This window comes from Eschrichtius robustus, chromosome 1 (genome assembly GCF_028021215.1).
Source record: "Eschrichtius robustus isolate mEscRob2 chromosome 1, mEscRob2.pri, whole genome shotgun sequence".
NCBI classification, from domain to species: domain Eukaryota; kingdom Metazoa; phylum Chordata; class Mammalia; order Artiodactyla; family Eschrichtiidae; genus Eschrichtius; species Eschrichtius robustus.
In genome coordinates, this window is record NC_090824.1 from 163,946,601 (window position 1) to 163,964,679 (window position 18,079).

An 18,079-nucleotide genomic window follows, 5' to 3' on the forward strand; every position below is an offset into this window, starting at 1 on the left:
ATAAAATGCTTTGTATTATATATGGTTTTTAGTGCTTAATATCATTACCACCATAACTTTAAGTTTGGTTCTTAAGAGTGATGTTATGAATGTCACAGCTCTATCAGCTGAGACCTGCCCTGGGCTGGCCTTGGCCCTGTCCTTGCTGAAGTGAGTGTTGGGATGGGGCCTGTGGTCCCTTCTGGCACAAATGTTCCCTGTGAAGTGGCTTATGACACTGGTTTTCCCTTGGACGGCTTGCCTGTTTGTATTGGGTTCTTCAGTAGGGGAAGGTTTGTGATGTGAGGCCACAGGGTGAGGCAGACATCTCAGAATAACCTAAAATGCCTTAATGGGCAGAGTATTTTAAAAAAATTAACATAAAAAGAAATCAAAGAACAGAGGGAGAAGTTGCTTAGGACATGAGTAAGCCCTTGGTCGTATCCAAAGACAGTGGCTTCAGCCTGGTTTCTCAACACAGTGGGATGGTAGGCGGCATTGGACTCTGAAGTTCTTAGACAGCAGACTGTTCATACGAGTAATATCCCCCTTTCCTTGATGCCTCCTACGTGGTAGGCACTGTGCTGGATGCCTTTCAGATGTTCTCTCATTTCAACCCTGTGAGGTGGCTAGTGTCATTTCCCTTTTGCAGATAGGCGCCAGAGGTTAGAAACTCACCCAAGGCCATACAGTTAGGCTGGGATTCAAAGCCATTGTTCCTGGTGCTTATCTCCTGGCTTGGTGCTCTGAGAACCACCTGTCTCTATTACATCTACCATTCTGTGGCCTTCTGCTAGGCGACAAACATCGCAGGTCCACCTGGGTTTTAAGCAGACCTCCTGAATCTGTGTTATTAAGATTTTGTTGAGTCTTGACTTACTGGGGCAGTTGGTTCCAGCCCTACCTTAGGTTCCCATGTTTGTGGAAGTCACAGCCATATTCAGCCCTGTCCCAGTTAATTCCTCAAGTCAGGCATTTTGTGAGGCCCTCTGATCTGTCCTCTTCACTCTCTAAAATGAGTTGGCAGGCATCCCTCAGGGGTACTTTTTCCTCTCCCTCGTGCTCAGGCTGCAGGTAGCCTTCCTTAGCCAGGACCTCCGTAGGAGCCAGCCTGGAGTGCAGCCCCTCGCCCCCTTCTTCTGCCCACAGTTCTGCACATACATATCCTCCCAGACTTAGGCCCAGCTGAAATCTTTCTTGAGGCCCTGGTTATACTTGCACTCTTTCCTCTGCTCTTGGGACTTTCTCCTATAGCCCTTGTGGGCTCAGTTTTCTCTTTTGAGCCTCCGGCTGGATTCTAGGCCACTTGAGGGCAAGGACTGTGTCCTAGTTTCATTACAGTTCCCCAAGTGTTTGGCACACTAAGTAAATGTTTGAATAAATACACCAGTCTCTAAGGCTGAATGAAAGGGCTTTTATTCATATTCTGTGGGTCTATCTCACCTGTTTAAATTTAACCAAAATTATTGGGGTGTGTTGTTATATGTTTTAACAAAAAGCCAAAATACCCTGAAGCCAGTGATTAATCTGTGGAGTGATTAGTAAAGCTTTTGCCTCTCATTTTGGCCATGTCAGGGTTAAGCAGTGTTCCTGGATCTCGTCCTTCTGTTCTACTTTTGTTCTGCTCTGGTAAGAAGAGTGGTGAAATATCTTGTCAGAGAGCTGTTTTGACAAGTTTTGTGTTGCAGTTTCTTAGCTACAGGCCTCATATGCAGTTTGCCCATCTATATAGACAGGAAGGATATCACAGATTTCCCCAGACTTTGGGCACGGCCTCAAAGAACTCAGCGAGGGGGGCTTACCAGTTCTTTTATTCTGTGTGGGTTGGAAACACACCTTCGATCTGTTGAGTTCATGCTCATTTACTGTCTGCGTGCCTCTCCCTTTCATGTCCTGCTAGTGTAAGTACAACAGCTGCTTCAGCCTTGTCACTCTGCTCATGGGACAAGCAAAGGGCTGGTGGCACATCATCAGCAGTTTCCACGTGGTCTTCAAATGTTTGCGGTTGCCGGCAGGTCCCTAGTGAGGTGTATTTGAAAGAACGGAGGTGGAGGTGCCAGAGGTGTTTGTTTTTAAGTCCAGCACTGTGAGGTACCGGCTGTGTAATATTTGGCAAGTTCTGATCCTAAGTTTTCTCAAGCATAAAATGAGACTAGAATACCTGGGTTTTGGTGAGGATCACTTAAAATAATCTGTGTGAAAGTGTTTTGTAAACTCCAAAGCACCAGTACCTGTAAGGATTGATCTTTTTCTTTCAATTACCTTTTTCAAAGGCAAACTTTGCTCAAATATACCTGCTTTTTTTTTTTGATAATTTTTTTGAAGATTTATTTTTTTGATGTGGACCATTTTTAAAGTCTTTATTGAATTTATTGCAACATCGCTTCTGTTTTATGTTTTGGTTTTTTGACTGTGAGGCATGTGGGATCTTAGCTCCCCGACCAGGGATCGAACCCACACCCCTTGCTTTGGAAGGCAAAGTCTTAACCACTGGACCACCAGGGAAGTCCCTATCTGCTTATTTTTTTAAAGCACATCTCTTCCTTTTTAAAATATATTTTTGTCTTTTCCCTAATATTTTATTGTGAAAATTTTCAAACATACAGCAAAGTTGAAAGAATTACCACGTGTATACCTACCACCTAGATTCTGCTATTAACACTTTCCTTTATTTGCTTTACCACTTCTCTCTATCCCTTTATCCACCCAGAAATCCATTTTATTTTTGGAATCATTTCCAAGTAAGTTCCACACATCAGTATACGTGACTCCTGAACACTTCAGTATGCATATCACCTAGAATTAAAATATTTGTTTCCTTTTTTTTTTTTTTTACAAATGTGTATGCTCGTGTAATGCAAATCTCTGTCAGGATACAGAATAGTTCTCTGTGTTCCTCTTCCATTCCTAACCCCACCCGCTAACAACCACAGTTTTTTTTTCCATTGTAAATTATTTTTGCCTGTTCTAGGTTTCATATAAATAGAATCTTAAAGAATGTATTCTTTTGTGTAAGGCTTTTTTCATTCAGCGTAGTATTTTTGAGATTCATCTATGTTGCTCTTTTTTCTTGTTGAGTAGTATTCTGTTGTGTGACTAGATCACAATTCACTTATTCATTTTCTTGTTGAGGGATGGTAGAGCCACTTTTAATTTTTGGCTATTAAAAATACAGCTGCTATGAATATTCTAGTATAAATTATAATGTGGGCATATGCTTTCATTTTTCTTGGGTAACTACCAAGAAGTAGAATTGCTGGGTCATAGGATAGCTGTTATATTTAGCATTTTAAGAAACAGCTTGACCTTTCTCCAGGGTTATACAATTCCACACTCCTGCTAACAGTATATAATAAAAATTCCGTTGGTCCACGTCCTTGCCACCGTTTGGTGTTATCAGTTTTTTAATTTTAGCCATTCTGGTGGGTGTGTAGTGGTATCTCCTTGTGGTTTTGATTTGCATTTCCTTGATGGCTAATAATTTTGAGTATGTTTTCATGTGCTAATTGATTGTTTATATAACTTTTTGAAGTTTTTATTTTAACACTTATTTATTTATTTATTTATTTTTGGCTGTGTTTTGGGTCTTCGTTTCTGTGCGAGGGCTTTCTCCAGTTGCGGTGAGCTGGGGCCACTCTTCATCGGGGTGCGCGGGCCTGTCACTGTCGCGGCCTCTCGTTGCGGAGCACGGGCTCCAGACGCGCAGGCTCAGTAGTTGTGGCTCACAGGCCCAGTTGCTCCGCGGCATGTGGGATCTTCCCAGACCAGGGCTCAAACCCTTGTCCCCTGCATTGGCAGGCAGATTCTCAACCACTGTGCCACCAGGGAAGCCCCTAACACTTTTTTATTAAAAGGAAATATAAATATTTTCATGATCTCTGGGTAGGGAAGGACTTATTAAACAAGTTACACAAAGCATTTACCATAAAGGAAAGGGTTAATAAATTCAACTAAGTTAAAATAAAGAACTTCTCATCAAAAGAGTGAAAAGGAAGGAAACCATAAACTGGAAGAAGATATTTGCAACACATAACACCAATGAAGGATTGGTATCCAGAATAAATATAGAACTCTTACAGTAGATAAGAAAAGGACAGCCCAGTTGAAAAATATGCAAAGACTTAGGGAGCTTATCAAAGAGGAAACCAAATGGCCAATACATGTGTGAAAAGATGTCAGCCTCACTGTGGAAATGCAAATTAAAACCACAATGAAATAACATTTTACACCCCCAAATGGGCAAATGCTTAAAAGCCTGACAGTATTTTTGAGGAATTCTTCAACACTGTAAGTAAAAGCATAAATCGGTTGCAAAACCGATTGGAAAACCATTGTCATTACCAAGTAGTGTTAAACATGTGACCCTATGACCTAGCAATTTCAATCCTAGAGACACATATGTGTATTGAAACATGCATAAGAATGTTCATAGGAGCATTGCTTTTAATAGCAAACTTTTTGATAAAACCCAAATATCCCTCAGCAACATAATGGATGAATAAGTTGTGATATTCAAAGGAATGCTTTTCAGCTTTGAAAATGAATGGCTTATAGGTACAGATATGAACATAGATCAATCTCAAAAACAATGTTGAAGGAAAGAACTTACAGAAGAATTTATAAAGTATAATTCTTTTTATTTAAAGTTTAATAGCTAAACAGTATGTTATATAGGAATATATGTGATATACATATAGATATTAAAACTATAAAGAAAACTAAAGAAATAATTACAATAAAATTCAGTTAGGCAGAGAAAGTTTATTTTACAGACTAAAATGATTAGCAGGTTAATTTGAGTGCCTAGTACAGAAGATACAGGAGCCAAGCAGGAGGCCCTGCCCTCAGGGCAGAAATAGTCCTCTCTGGAAGTGTGGGGCAGGCCTCTGACCTGGAAGTGAGGATGACGCCTGAGGGATGGAGTGGTTGTTCAGAGAACAGGCAGGAGCTTGGTCTGGATTGATCAGAAGGTGCAGAGGGAGGAAGGGAGGGAGGGGTTTGGCCTGGGCTAAGAAGACTGGGAGAACCTGGATGGGTAGAGAATGAGGGTGTGTATGGGGTGGGGGGTTGCTGGCTTGTTCCACAAACAGTGAGGAGGTTGACCAGGGATAGGAGGGAAGGCTTGAAAACCAGGTTAAGGAGTTTGAAGTCCATCCTGTAAACTTGAGAGAACTTTCATTTTCAGCATTGTAGTTACAGGATGAATGTATTTTATGAAGATTAAGTTTTAGGAGGAAAGTGCACTGGGTGGGGTAAGGAAAAGTTAGAGGCGGGGCATCACCCAGGGCGCTATTGTGGTGGTTCAGGCACAAAGTATGACCAGGTGTAACTAGGTAGTGCAGTGGTTTGGGAAAGGAAGGAAGGAAGAGCTGGCAGGCTAGGGAATGGATTGGATTTGGGGAGTGAGGGATGAGGGGAGTGGAGGGTGACTCAGAGGTTGGGGTTTACCGGCTTAGAAGGACTGTGATAACATGCTCAATTTCTACAGTGCTGTATAGTTGACTGGGCGCTATTTTTTTTTTTTTTTTTTTAACTGAAGTATAGTTGATTTACAATGTTGTGTTGATTTACAATGCTGTGTTTTCTGGTATACAGCAAACTGATTTTATATATATATATATATATATATATATATATATATATATATATATATATATATATATATATATATATACACACACACACATATATATATTCTTTTTCATATCCTTTTCCATTGTAGTTTATTACAAGATAGTGAATATAGTTCCCTGTGATATACAGTAGGACCTAGTTGTTGATCTATTTTATATGTAGTAGTTTGTATCTGCTAATCCCAAACTCCTAATATATCCCTCCCCCCTTCCCCTTTGGTAACAGTAAGTTTGTTTTCTATGTCTGTGAGTCTCCGAATTGTTTCTCTCCACGGAAATCTTTAGTAAAAGGCGAAAGATTTATTTGATCTGAAGAGAAATCAGAGTATACTGAGTGCAATTTTTATACATCATCTCATTTGATGTTCACCAAACTCCTGTGAGGTAGGAAGGAGGGATTTTATTTTCCCTGTTGAAGACCTAAAAGGAGCAGAAATTTAAAGAGATCAAATGACTTGCCCAAGTTTGTGGTGACTGCTTACAGAAACAGGTTCACTGTAATAGCATAGGGTAGAAGTCAGAGGAAAGAGAGGTTAGGGAATTTTTAAAAGCCTTTCTTTTATCTTGGTTCTGGATTTATTTTATAAAAGTAAACTTTTATTACTTTTTCTCATTACAAAAGTAATGTTCATTTTAGAAAACTTGAAAAAGATAAGGACCTTAAATTGCATAATCATTTAAATTGCACAATCAGGAGATAGCTACTCATAAAATGGTATTATGTTTCCTTCCATCCTTGTAGATAACTTTAAATAACTGTAATTAAAAACTATTTTTTTAAATGGTTTTATTCTTTTAGTTCTAGGAAACATTTAATTGTTATTTCTTCAAATGTTGTCCCCCCTTCCATTTCCTCCCTTCCCTTCTGCAGATTCCTCCAAATGATCGGATTTAGGCACATCTTTGATTTGTCCTCTATATCTCTTCAGTTTTCTTTTAATTCCCATCTCTGTGCTATAGTCTGGGAGGGTTCTTTAGCTCACTCTCCTAGCTCATTGATTCATTCCTCAGGGTCTACTCAGCTATCTAGCCCTTTGAGTTTTTGTTTTTGTTTTTGTTTTTTTAAATTTTATTTTTGGCTGCACTGAGCCTTTGTTGCTGCGTGCGGGCTTTTCTGTAGTTGAGGCGAGCAGTGGCTTCTCTTGTTGCGGAGCACAGGTTCTAGAGCGCAGGCTCAGTAGTTGTGGCGCACGGGCTTAGTTGCTCCGCCGCATGTGGGATCTTCCCGGACTAGGGCTCGAATCCGTGTCCCCTGCATTGGCAGGCAGGTTCTTAACCACTGAGCCACCCTTCGAGTTTTTAAATTGGACAGTTTCTATGTTCAAGATTTATGGTGTGTTCTTTTTATAACTGCTTATTCATGGGTTTTTTTTGTTTTGTTACAGCATACTCGTTATCTTTTTGAGTATATTAATTATATACACTTTAAAGTCCTATTCTGATTGCTGTTTATTTAAAACATTTTTTTGAGATATAAATGCAGTTAGCACAGTATACAAAATCTTAAAGAGTATGGCTTGATAAAATTTTACCCACATATGCTGCATGTAACGACCACCCAAATCAAGAGAGAATATTTCCAGCACTTCAGAAGACTGCCTTGTGGCTGTTGACTAATTTTTTTTAGTATTTCTAACATGTTATTATGAGAAATCTCAAATATATAGCATTCTTGAAGGAATTTTGCAGTGAACCCTTGTGCACCCCAAACTCCTGTATTTTATGGTAGCGTTTTACTGTACTTGCTTTATCATATATGGTCAGCCCTCTGTATCCATGGGTTCTACATCTGAGGATTCAATCAATGGGGGTGTGTGTGGGGGAATCCAGAAAGTTCCAAAAAGCAAAGCTTGAATTTGCCTTGTAATAATGATTTACATAGCATTTACATTGTATTTACAGCAATTTACGTAACATTTACATTGTATTAGGTATTATGAGTAATCTAGAGATGATTCACAGTATACATATACGAGAGGATGTGCTTAGGTTATGTGTAAATTCTATGCCTTTCATATGAGGGACTTGAGCATCCGTGGATTTGGTATCTGAGGGAATCTTGGAACCAATGCCCTGCAGAAACCAAGGGACAACTGTGTATCTGTCTGTCATCTCCATCTCCTTTTTCTTTGATGCATTTTAAAGTAGTTGCAGACATCAGTCCACTTCTCCTAAAATATTGCAACATGCATATCATTAATTAGAGTCCAGTATTTAGATTTTTCTTTTGAGGTAAAATTTACATGCAGTGAAACACACAGATATTTATTGTGCATTTGCTGAGTTTTGACAGATGCATACATATATCTGTGTAATCCAAACCTCTGTCAAGGTTATAATATTATCTTTCCAGAAAGTTCACTCATGTTCCTTCCCAGGCTGTCTCTCCCTGCCATCCCTGCAACCACCTTCTAATTTTTTTTCCCACCATAGATTAGCTTTGTCTGTTCTAGAACTTCATATAAGTGGAATTATGTAGCATGTGCTCTTTTATGTAACACTTCTTTCACTCAGCATTACGTTTTTGAGATTAATCTATGTTTCATGTATGAGTAGTTCATAGTATTGTGACTATTAACTTTTAAAAGCTCATGATCCGCATTGTTAAATTGCTCTCTAGAAAGATGTGATCAAGTTTTAGTATCACAGGAGCATATGAGAGTGCTTGTTATGCTTTCAACAATCTGATTGTGGGAGAGTGATATTTTATTAGTATTTTAATTATAATTTATTTCATTTATTGTAACTTTTTCTTTTCCACGTGTGTTTTGGACACTTGAACTTCCTCTTCAGTGAATTCATGTCTGTTGCCTGTTTCTCTGTTTGGGTTGTAGAGTTTAAAAAAATTTTATTTATGAGAGCTTTTTGATGTATTTGGGAATTAAGTTTTGATCTCTTGTGCTTATTGCAAATCTTTTTCTCTTTATTGGATGTATTTAAAAATAATAGGCAATTTTAAAAAATTGTAGACATTTTATATTTTTATGAAATCAAATCTAGCACTCTTCCTTTTATGTTTTTTTCCCATCTGCTTTATACAACATCCTCTTTTATTACAGTATACAAAGTGTAGAAAATTAGCAAATGCTTTCACAACCTAGAGATCATTTATTATAACATGTTAGTACATATCCTTCCAGATTCTTTCTCTCTCCCTCTCCTCCCTCCCTCCCTTTCTCTCTCCCCCCTTTCTGTCTCCCTGTCTTTCTGTCTCTCCCTGTCTCCCCCCCGCATCTATCTCTCTATCTATACAATTGCATTTTTTCACTGAAATTACATTATATTGTACACACTGGGTTTTTAAAAATTGTGAAGTTTACATAACATAAAATGTACCATTCTAATCATTTTTAAGTGTTCGGTTCAGTGGCATTAAGCACATTCACATCGTTCTGCAACCACCACCACCATCCATCTCCAGAACCTTTTCATCTTCCAAAGCTAAAACTTCATACCCATTAAACTCCTTATTCCCTCCTCCCCCAGTCCCTGGCAACCACCATTCCCTTTTGACTACTCTAGGTACCTCATATAAGTAGAATCATGTAGTACTTGTACTTTTGCCACTGCCTGATTTCACTTAATATAATGTCTTCAAGTTTCATCCATGTTGTAACATATATCAGAGTTCCATTCCTTTTTAAGGCTGAATAATATTCCATTGTATGCATATACCACATTTTGTTTATCCATTCATCCATTGATGGACACTTTGATTGCTTCCACCTCTTGGTTGTTGTGAACAATACTGCATATGAACCTAGGTGTGCATATCTTAGAATTCCTGCTTTCAGTTCTTTTGGGGATATATACACCCAGGAGTGGACTTGATGGATCATATGGTAATTCTATTTTTAATTTTTTGAGGAACCACCATAAATACATACTGTTTTGCAATGGACTTTTTACAGCCAATAATCTGCACATTTCCATTTCCGATAATTTGTTTTATCTTATCTAATACACATATCATACCATACCAATATCTACTATGATCCCAGAAACGTCTCCTGCATTGCATCTACTCGTTGTGACCCTTACCTCGCTTTTTTTTTGAATTTTTAAATTAAATTAAATTAATTTTTTTATACAGCAGGTTCTTATTAGTTATCTTATACATATTAGTGTATATATGTCAATCCCAATCTCCCAATTCATCCCACCACCACCACACCCCCCTGCTACTTTCCCCCTTACCTTGCTTTTAACCTAGCCCCTGCCCCCCTTTTTAAATCACACTGACGTGTTAAAGAGACCTGACCACTTACTTTGTCCCAACTTCTGGATTCATCTTACTGCTTCCTGTGGTGTCATTTAGCTTTCCCTCTATCTGCTATATTTCCTGTAAACTAGAAGTTGTATCCAAAATGGATTAAAATTAAATGTTTTGGGTTAGACTATATCATTGGTGATTCACGAATCACATCAGAAGATACATGATATCTGATTGACCCACCATTATAGATGCTCAGATTGACCACTGGGTTAAGATGATGAGAATCTGATCCCTCCACTAGAACCATTAGGTTCTCCTCATATGACTAGAAAGTGACCTTGTGGCCCTTGGCACTATACAAATGTTTAATTCACCATAAGCTGTTCACCCAAGGCCCGCCCTTCCATTTAATTCACCATAAACTGTTCACCCAAGGCCCGCCCTTCCATTTAATTCAACATAAGCTGTTCACCCAAGGCCCTTCCTTCCTTCCTTCCTTCCTTCCTTCCTTCCTTCTTCCTTCCTTCTTCCCTCCCTCCCTTCCTCCCTCCCTCCTTCCCACCAATTGATAATCCTTATCTACAGTAACAGTTCTCATTACGGTTACTGAATGATGTTTCCTAATTTAGTTTACTTTTCTCCATGCAGTAGTTTGTGTTCTTCTGTAAAGTAGAAGTTTCCTTTATCAGTTGGGCCTAGAGCTTTTAGATTACTATAAAATATAGTTCCTATTGGAAAGGCAGTGTAAGTGCTTAATTTTTCCCTTTAATTAATAGTTTTAATAGTAAGGAGTTGCTGCCTCAAATGGTAATGAATGTGTTGGGTTCTTTTAATATTGCTTTTTAAAAAATGTAATTATGGACATACGGATTTTCATTGGTTAGATGTGTTTGGATCTGTTATAGTCTTTCTTTTTTTTTTCTTTTTTAAAGACTGGAATTGTAACACCTTTGGCCAGTGGGGGCTCCTTCAAACTGACTCCTATCCTTTTAACATGATTCTTTTTTTTTTCAAAGTACTGAGCAGTCTCTTTTTTTTTTTTTTTTTAATTTTATTTATTTATGGCTGTGTTGGGTCCTAGTTTCTGTGCTAGGGCTTCCTCTAGCTGCGGCAAGTGGGGGCCACTCTTCATCGCGGTGCGCGGGCCTCTCACCATCGTGGCCTCTCTTGTTGCGGAGGACAGGCTCCAGACGCGCAGGCTCAGCAATTGTGGCTCACGGGCCTAGTCGCTCCGAGGCATGTGGGATCTTCCCAGACCAGGGCTTGAACCCGTGTCCCCTGCATCGGCAGGCAGATTCTCAACCACTGCGCCACCAGGGAAGCCCTAACATGATTCTTTTAATCTTAAAAAAAAAAACCAGTTGTCCCTGGCTCAACTTGTACCTTTCTTGTCCCAGACCAGCAATAAGCCTTTTACTCTAAGGCATCCTGGTTCTCTTAGTGGGAAATGGTGTTGGAAAGTACGACCTCCGTGCTAGGAGTGCTCATTATTCCGAGAATAACATTGTTTGGGAGCCATTTTGTTGGATAGAACTAGAAAATATGTACATTAAAAAACCCCAAACTATGGGACTTCCCTGGTGGTGCAGAAGCTGCCTGCCAAGGCAGGAGACACGGGTTCAAGCCCTGGTCCGGGAAGATCCCACATGCTGTAGAGCAACTAAGCCCGTGCGCCACAACTACTGAGCCTGCGCTCTAGAGCCAGCGAGGCACAACTACTGAAGCCCGTGCGCCTAGAGCCCGTGCTCCGCAACAGGAGAAGCCACCGCAATGAGAAGCCCGTGCACCGCAACTAGAAAAAGCCTGCGCGCAGCAATGGAGACCCAACGCATGCATGCATAAATAAATAAATCCCAAACTATGCAATTCATATATATTTTCACCTTAGATTTAATAATTCAGTTTTTTATCTTAATTTGTTTGATTTTACAATTGTATCGTTTTTCTCTTACAGTGACAATTTTTATTTTTTCTTCCTTTATTTTAAGCTTAAGTCCTTATCCATCCAGATATATAATACAGTATTCATTCATATGTTTTTGAATTTTTCATTTTGTTTATTTAATTCCAACATCTAGTTTTTAAAATTTGACATTTATTTTAGTTATATAATGTGAGATAACTCTCCAAAATAGCTAGTTATTATTCCAGCATCTTTTATGTGAATAATTATTTTTATTCCCAATTGATTTATACTTTCACCTTTATCATATCTTTGCATTGTCTTTTTTTTTTTTTGGCTGTGCTACATGGCATGCGGGATCTTTAGTTGCCCGACCAAGGATTGAACCCATGCCCTCTGCAGTGGAAGTACAGAGTCTTAACCACCGGACCACCAGGGAAGTCCCTGCATTGTCTGTTTTTGGTTATCTATTCTTGCTTGTACTGTTACTGCACTGATTTCATTTTTTATAGCTTTATATGTTTTAATAGTGTCTGATAAGGTTAATCCTTCTCCTCATTATGCCTCATTAAAAAAAATTTCCTTAACCCATTCTTGTCTATTCTTCCATGTTAATTTTAGAATGATTTTGTTCTACCCTCAAATTATGGGGAGATTTTGCTTGTATTGGAGTTAAATCTGCTGTAATTTGGGGAGAATTGATAGCTTTATAGGATTCTTCTGTCTGTAAATATGAATTTATTGTTTATCTTATTTTATGTATTTTCATATGGGTCTCATTTCTTTTTAGGATAATTCTGCTGTAGCCAGAATCTTTTCTGCATTAAATCTTTTAACTAATTATTTCAATTAGATAAAATATATTGATGTTGCTGGATTTAATAAACATCATTATAGTTTCTCAGTTGATTGTCTTTTTTTATTATAGTGAAATAGATAAATTTTAAGTGTAGAGTGTCTTGGATTTGAGATAAATGTTTACATTATTAGCTGACTGATGGTTTTGGGTTTCTCTTTCCAAAAGTATCAGTAATACTTCTTAATCTTTGTTTTCTTATTGGATTGCTTTGGAGTTTCAAAACATTGTTAAATAATAATGGTGTTAGTGTGCATCTTTGTTTCATCCTGATTTTAATGGTAATGTGTCCAGTTCTTCACCCTTAGGTGTGATATTGGCCTTTAGTTTTAAGACAATATGCATGCATAAGAAATTTTAAATTAAAAAAATTGTTTTTGCCGTAATGTATTTTTTAAAATTGAAGTATAGTTGATTTATAATGTTTCAGGTGCACAGCAGAGTGATTCAGTTATATATATATTCTTTTCCAGATTCTTTTCCATTATAGGTTATTACAAGATATTGAATATAGTTCCCTGTGCTATACAGTGGGTCCTTATTGTTTATAATTTTATATATAGTAGTGTGTATCTGTTAAATCAAAATTTTAAAATGTAAATTTTAAATGGATACTTTGTATAGTATTATATCCTGACTTTTAAATTTAATAATAAATTGCAGCTATAGTCGATCCTTGGTATCTGCAGGAGATTGGTTCCAGGACCCCCAGTGGATGCCAAAATCTGTGGATGCTCCAGTCCCTTATATAAAATGGTATAGGACAGTGGGCCCTCCATATCTGAGGGTTCTGCATCTGCGGATACAGAGAGCCAATTGTATTTTCCCATGTCTTTAAAATTTCTTCAAAACATAATTTATATGGCAGTACTAATGTTGCCATGTACATCTTCTTACTTAAGTCTTTATGCATATCTGTGATCATTTTCTTAGGATTTATTTTTAGAAGGAGAATCTATTATTTTTAAGTCTTGATTGAAAAACAGTTCTGTTACAGCAAGTTTTAAAACATTTTGGGCAGTCTATAATGAAAAAGCAGTATGTTTTATTTAAAATTTTTATTTATGAACTTGGCCAGATAAGTTACATATTGAAATCTTCCATTTTCTTAGAATTTTATTACTTAATGAGACTTTTAACTTTACCATACCCAAGCTCCTCATTTTATGGAGGAGGAAAAGGCAAAGTATTCTCTTGTCTAGCGGTTTTATTGTATCAGAAGCAATAAAGAAATTGAACACTTGAAATTTCTGGTATAATTTGGGTATCAGAATTTGGATATCATTAGTGAAGTTGCTTGATTATTGCAAAATGGTTCTTTTTTCATTTTAAAGTCATATACAGATACCTATTTTTTTCTTCTAGGTTTATAACCCATACATTAGGAGTTGGAGTTATGCAGTATTTATGTAGTCATTCACTACATATTTGACTGGCTTCCTTTACTGCCCTAACATTTTTATTTTTTATTTTTTGAAAATAAATAAATAAATGAATTTATTTATTTATTTATTTATGGCTGGTGTTGGGTCTTCGTTGCTGCCTGTGGGCTTTCTCTAGTTGCGATGAGCGGGGGCTACTCTTCGTTGCGGTGTGCGGACTCCTCATTGCGGTGGCTTCTCTTGTAGCGGAGCACAGGCTCTAGGCGCACAGGCTTCAGTAGTTGTGGCACACAGGCTCAGTAGTTGTGGCGCACGGGCTTAGTTGCTCCGCGGCATGTGGGATCTTCCTGGACCAGGGCTCGAGCCCATGTCCCCTGCATTGGCAGGCAGATTCTTAACCACTGCGCCACCAGGGAAGCCCCCTTAACATTTTCAGATAAAAGCAGAAAGTCTTGTTCCTTTTGCCTCCCGAAGCATTTATACCATATCTTTTTGTTATCCTAGTGTTAAGGGTCCTAACACTAGGGTCCTGAAAAGCCAAAATTCCAAGTGAGGTGAGCTTCAATAAAGCCTTGCCTGGGATGAAGGCAGGCATGAGGTCGGCCTGGCACTGCGGTCCAGCAGTATTATCAAAAGCTCAGAACACCATTATGGGGGTAACTGATAGTCGACGGTATGAGCCAGCATATACTTGTTTTTAATACTGACAAAAATCAGTCAGTACTTCTATTAGACACTCATCTCTACAGTGAGATTAGTTTTCAGAGACTGAGTTAGAAAGTGTTTTAGAGGCCTTCTAGTCTCACTTCTCCCCCATTGTAGGAATTCACGCATCAACTTTTTTTTTTTTTAATTTTTATTTATTTATTTATTTATGGCTGCATTGGGTCTTCGTTTCTATGCGAGGGCCCTCTCCCGCTGCGGCAAGCGGGGGCCACTCTTCATCGTGGTGCGTGGGCCTCTCACTATCGCGGCCTCTCTTGTTGTGGAGCACAGGCTCCAGATGCGCAGGCTCAGTAGTTGTGGCTCACGGGCCTAGTTGCTCCGCGGCATGTGGGATCTTCCCAGACCAGGGCTCGAACCCACGTCCCCTGCATTGGCAGGCAGATTCTCAACCACTGCGCCACCAGGGAAGCCCTCACGCATCAACTTTGCATCTACACAGAGAACTCTGGTTTGGTAAGTTTGCGTGATAGTCACTAATTCTTTATTAGACAACAAAGTATTGGATCACAGCAAAATCTTCCTTCATTCATTCAAGCCACATTTATTTAGAGCTTACTGTGCACTAGGAACTGCACTAGGCATTTGCAGGTAATGTGAGATGAGTGATGTAGCCTCCCCTTTTAGATGATACACTTGTTAGGGAATAGGCTTGCCTCTATTTGTATGTGTCTCCCTGACCCCTGATTCTCCAGTGCTTGGTCAGAAATCTGAGTATACCGTTGCTGTGATACAAAGAGGGCAGGAGACTTAGCATCATCAGACTTGGATTTGAATTCTGGCTTTGGTACTTACTCAGCTGTGAGCTGGGGCAAGTCATGGAACTCGTCTGTGAGCCACAGTTCCTTGTATATAAAATGAGCGTATGGGGACTTCCCTGGTGGCGCAGTGGTTAAGAATCTGCCTGCCAATGCAGGGGACACTGGTTCGAGCCCTAGACCAGGAAGATCCCACATGCCGTGGAGCAACTAAGCCTGCGAGCCACAACTACTGAAGCCTGCGTGCCTAGAGCCTGTACTCCACAGCAAGAGAAGCCACCACAGTGAGAAGCCCGCGCACCACAACAAAGAGCAGACCCCACTTGCTGCAACTAGAGAAAGACCGTGCACAGCAACGAAGACCCAACGCAGCCAAAAAATAAAATGAGTGTATGAGAGAAGGTGTGAGAAGATACCTGTCACGCACCATAAACATGACAGATTTTTCTGGTTTCTCTTTGCTTATTGATCAGAATGTGTTTTCTCACCAGTAGGTCAGGAGAGAAGGAAGCTCTGTTAAATCCTTTCAGTGCTGCTGAATATACTGATAATGGAAAAATAAACAGGGGTGCAGTGCTTTTCTGGCCTGTAAACCAAAAAACAGTTTTCAGTGCCAAAAGCTATGTTTGTCTTGAGAGGCCAAGAATATTTCTGCAACGTAGGACAGCTTCAGATCCCACATGAATCTCTCTGGTAATCACACAGTTTTGGTTTGGGTTCACTTGTTTACAAGGCTAGCTTTGCTACAATGTAAAGTTTGCTTACTGTGCTCAGTTTTCTGCTGGAGTAAAATAACGTAGGTTGGCTGGAGAGGGTCTCTGGTCAGGGCTAGTAGGAATTGAACTTGTTCTTCCAGTGGGCAGTCTCTGGCCAATCAGAGCAGCGTGCCTGTCCCATTGCCAGGCTCTAGAAAGCCCTGCGAGCATGACACCTTCTCTGGGCCCTGGCTCTTCCCCACCAGGTTGCTTTGGAGTCAGTGGTTTCTAACTGGTGGCATGAGGGCTTTGCCCCGCTCCCAGTATTCTCAGCCTTCTCTACTACTCTAGAGCCAGGTTGCTAAAATGATCTACCTTCTTATTTCTCTGTCATGAGGAAAATTTCTGGAATTTCTACCCTACCTAAGCTATTCTTCTGAAAAACATGTCTTCAGACCTTATTTCTCTGGTTCTCAGATAAGCTGATCCCACATGCAGACGTCTGGGAGATCTGCTACCCTGCAAGCAGAGGTTCAGAGGAGGTGCAGGGTGATCAGATGCAGACCTGATTATGCCATTCCCTGCTTCAAACCCTCTGTGGCTTCCCACTGCCAGATTCAGACCCCTTTCCATGACCTCAAAGCCCAGCCTGATGTGCCTTCTGCCCCCTTCTCTAGCTTTATCCCATGCCTTTACAGACTGAATGCTTCAAATACTTACTTACACTTCCAGGCACTTAAAGACCTCTGGACTTTTGACTGTGCAGTTTCCACGAAAGTGCTCTGCTGAGACTTTCTCCCCAACTTAATCAGCAGAAATAGCAAAAGAACTTTGGCGAAGGTAGAGCTCTGTGAAGGAAGTAGGTGATTGCTGTAGAAAGTATCTTGCGTCTGGAAAAAATGCCCTCAAATTTTTGTGTTTGTGAAATTCTGTTACTTAAAAAAAAAAACAAAGACAAGCCTAAGACGGGACGAAGGGTTCAAACTGTCAAGGTCATGCATGCTCAGAAGATGGAGAGGTCCCTATAGGCTGCTCTGGGACAGCATTTACCCTCCTGCCTGTTTCACTGTGGCCCTGAGGGCCCAGGGAGTTGAAGGAGGTTGGAGAGAACGGATGTCCTAGGGAGCAGAGGAGCGTGCTGGTGGCTGATACAGCATATCCTCGCTCACCTCCTGTAGGGGTCTGAGACTGCCGAACTGGCCTTTCCTTGGTGGGCCCCTGAAGAAGTTGTCCCTTCGTTACAAATGAAAGAGCATCTGGATTTGATGGTGCACTGCTGAGGGTCAGGTTGTGTGGGACAAACATGCTTTTTTCTCTGGTCAGCACCTATTTTCACCTGGCTGGTTCCACCTTGACTTACTGAAAACACGGGACACTAACCTGAAAATCAACTAAGATTGATCAAATGTAACAATAAAACCATCATGTATTGAATGTTTACTACATACCAGGTACTGTTCTAAGTACTTTATGTGTATTAACTAATTTAATCTTTAAGAAAACCCAGTGGGCTTGGTGTCACCCTAAAGGTTCACCTTTAAGAGTAAGAAAACTGAGGCAAGTGGGAGGTTTAACAATTTCCCCAAGGTTTCCTGGCTAGAAACTGGCAGCACTTGGGCACTGATTTCTGAGTCCATACTCGACATTGATACTTCTGTACTTTCATTTTACTTTTGGAGATTTGTGAGATATTATGAATTTTTTTGTTTATCTGTTTTTTGAGGCAATTTTCCTGATTCTGTTGGTCAGGATTCTTTTGATTGCAAGTTACATCAACCTAATCTAAACAAGCTGAGGCCCAAAGTGAAATTTGTGGGCCACCATAGCCTGGCTCACATAACCAAACCATGGGAAGGACAGGGGTATGCCAGCCTCTGGGCCACATGAAACCAGGACTCTTCTCCCTTTCATGTGGTGTCATCTTCGTTTTCTTG

At 39.8% G+C, this 18,079-nt stretch overlaps 1 protein-coding gene and 1 pseudogene across 3 annotated transcripts in view; one reads left to right on the top strand and one right to left on the bottom strand.

Annotated features, from left to right (window-relative positions):
* PDE8A (phosphodiesterase 8A) overlaps positions 1-18,079 on the top strand; it is a 154,804-nt gene that overhangs the window by 5,347 nt on the left and 131,378 nt on the right. The gene's annotated exons all lie outside the window — the stretch shown is intronic.
* On the bottom strand, positions 5,852-5,941 carry LOC137753303 (U5 spliceosomal RNA; annotated as a pseudogene).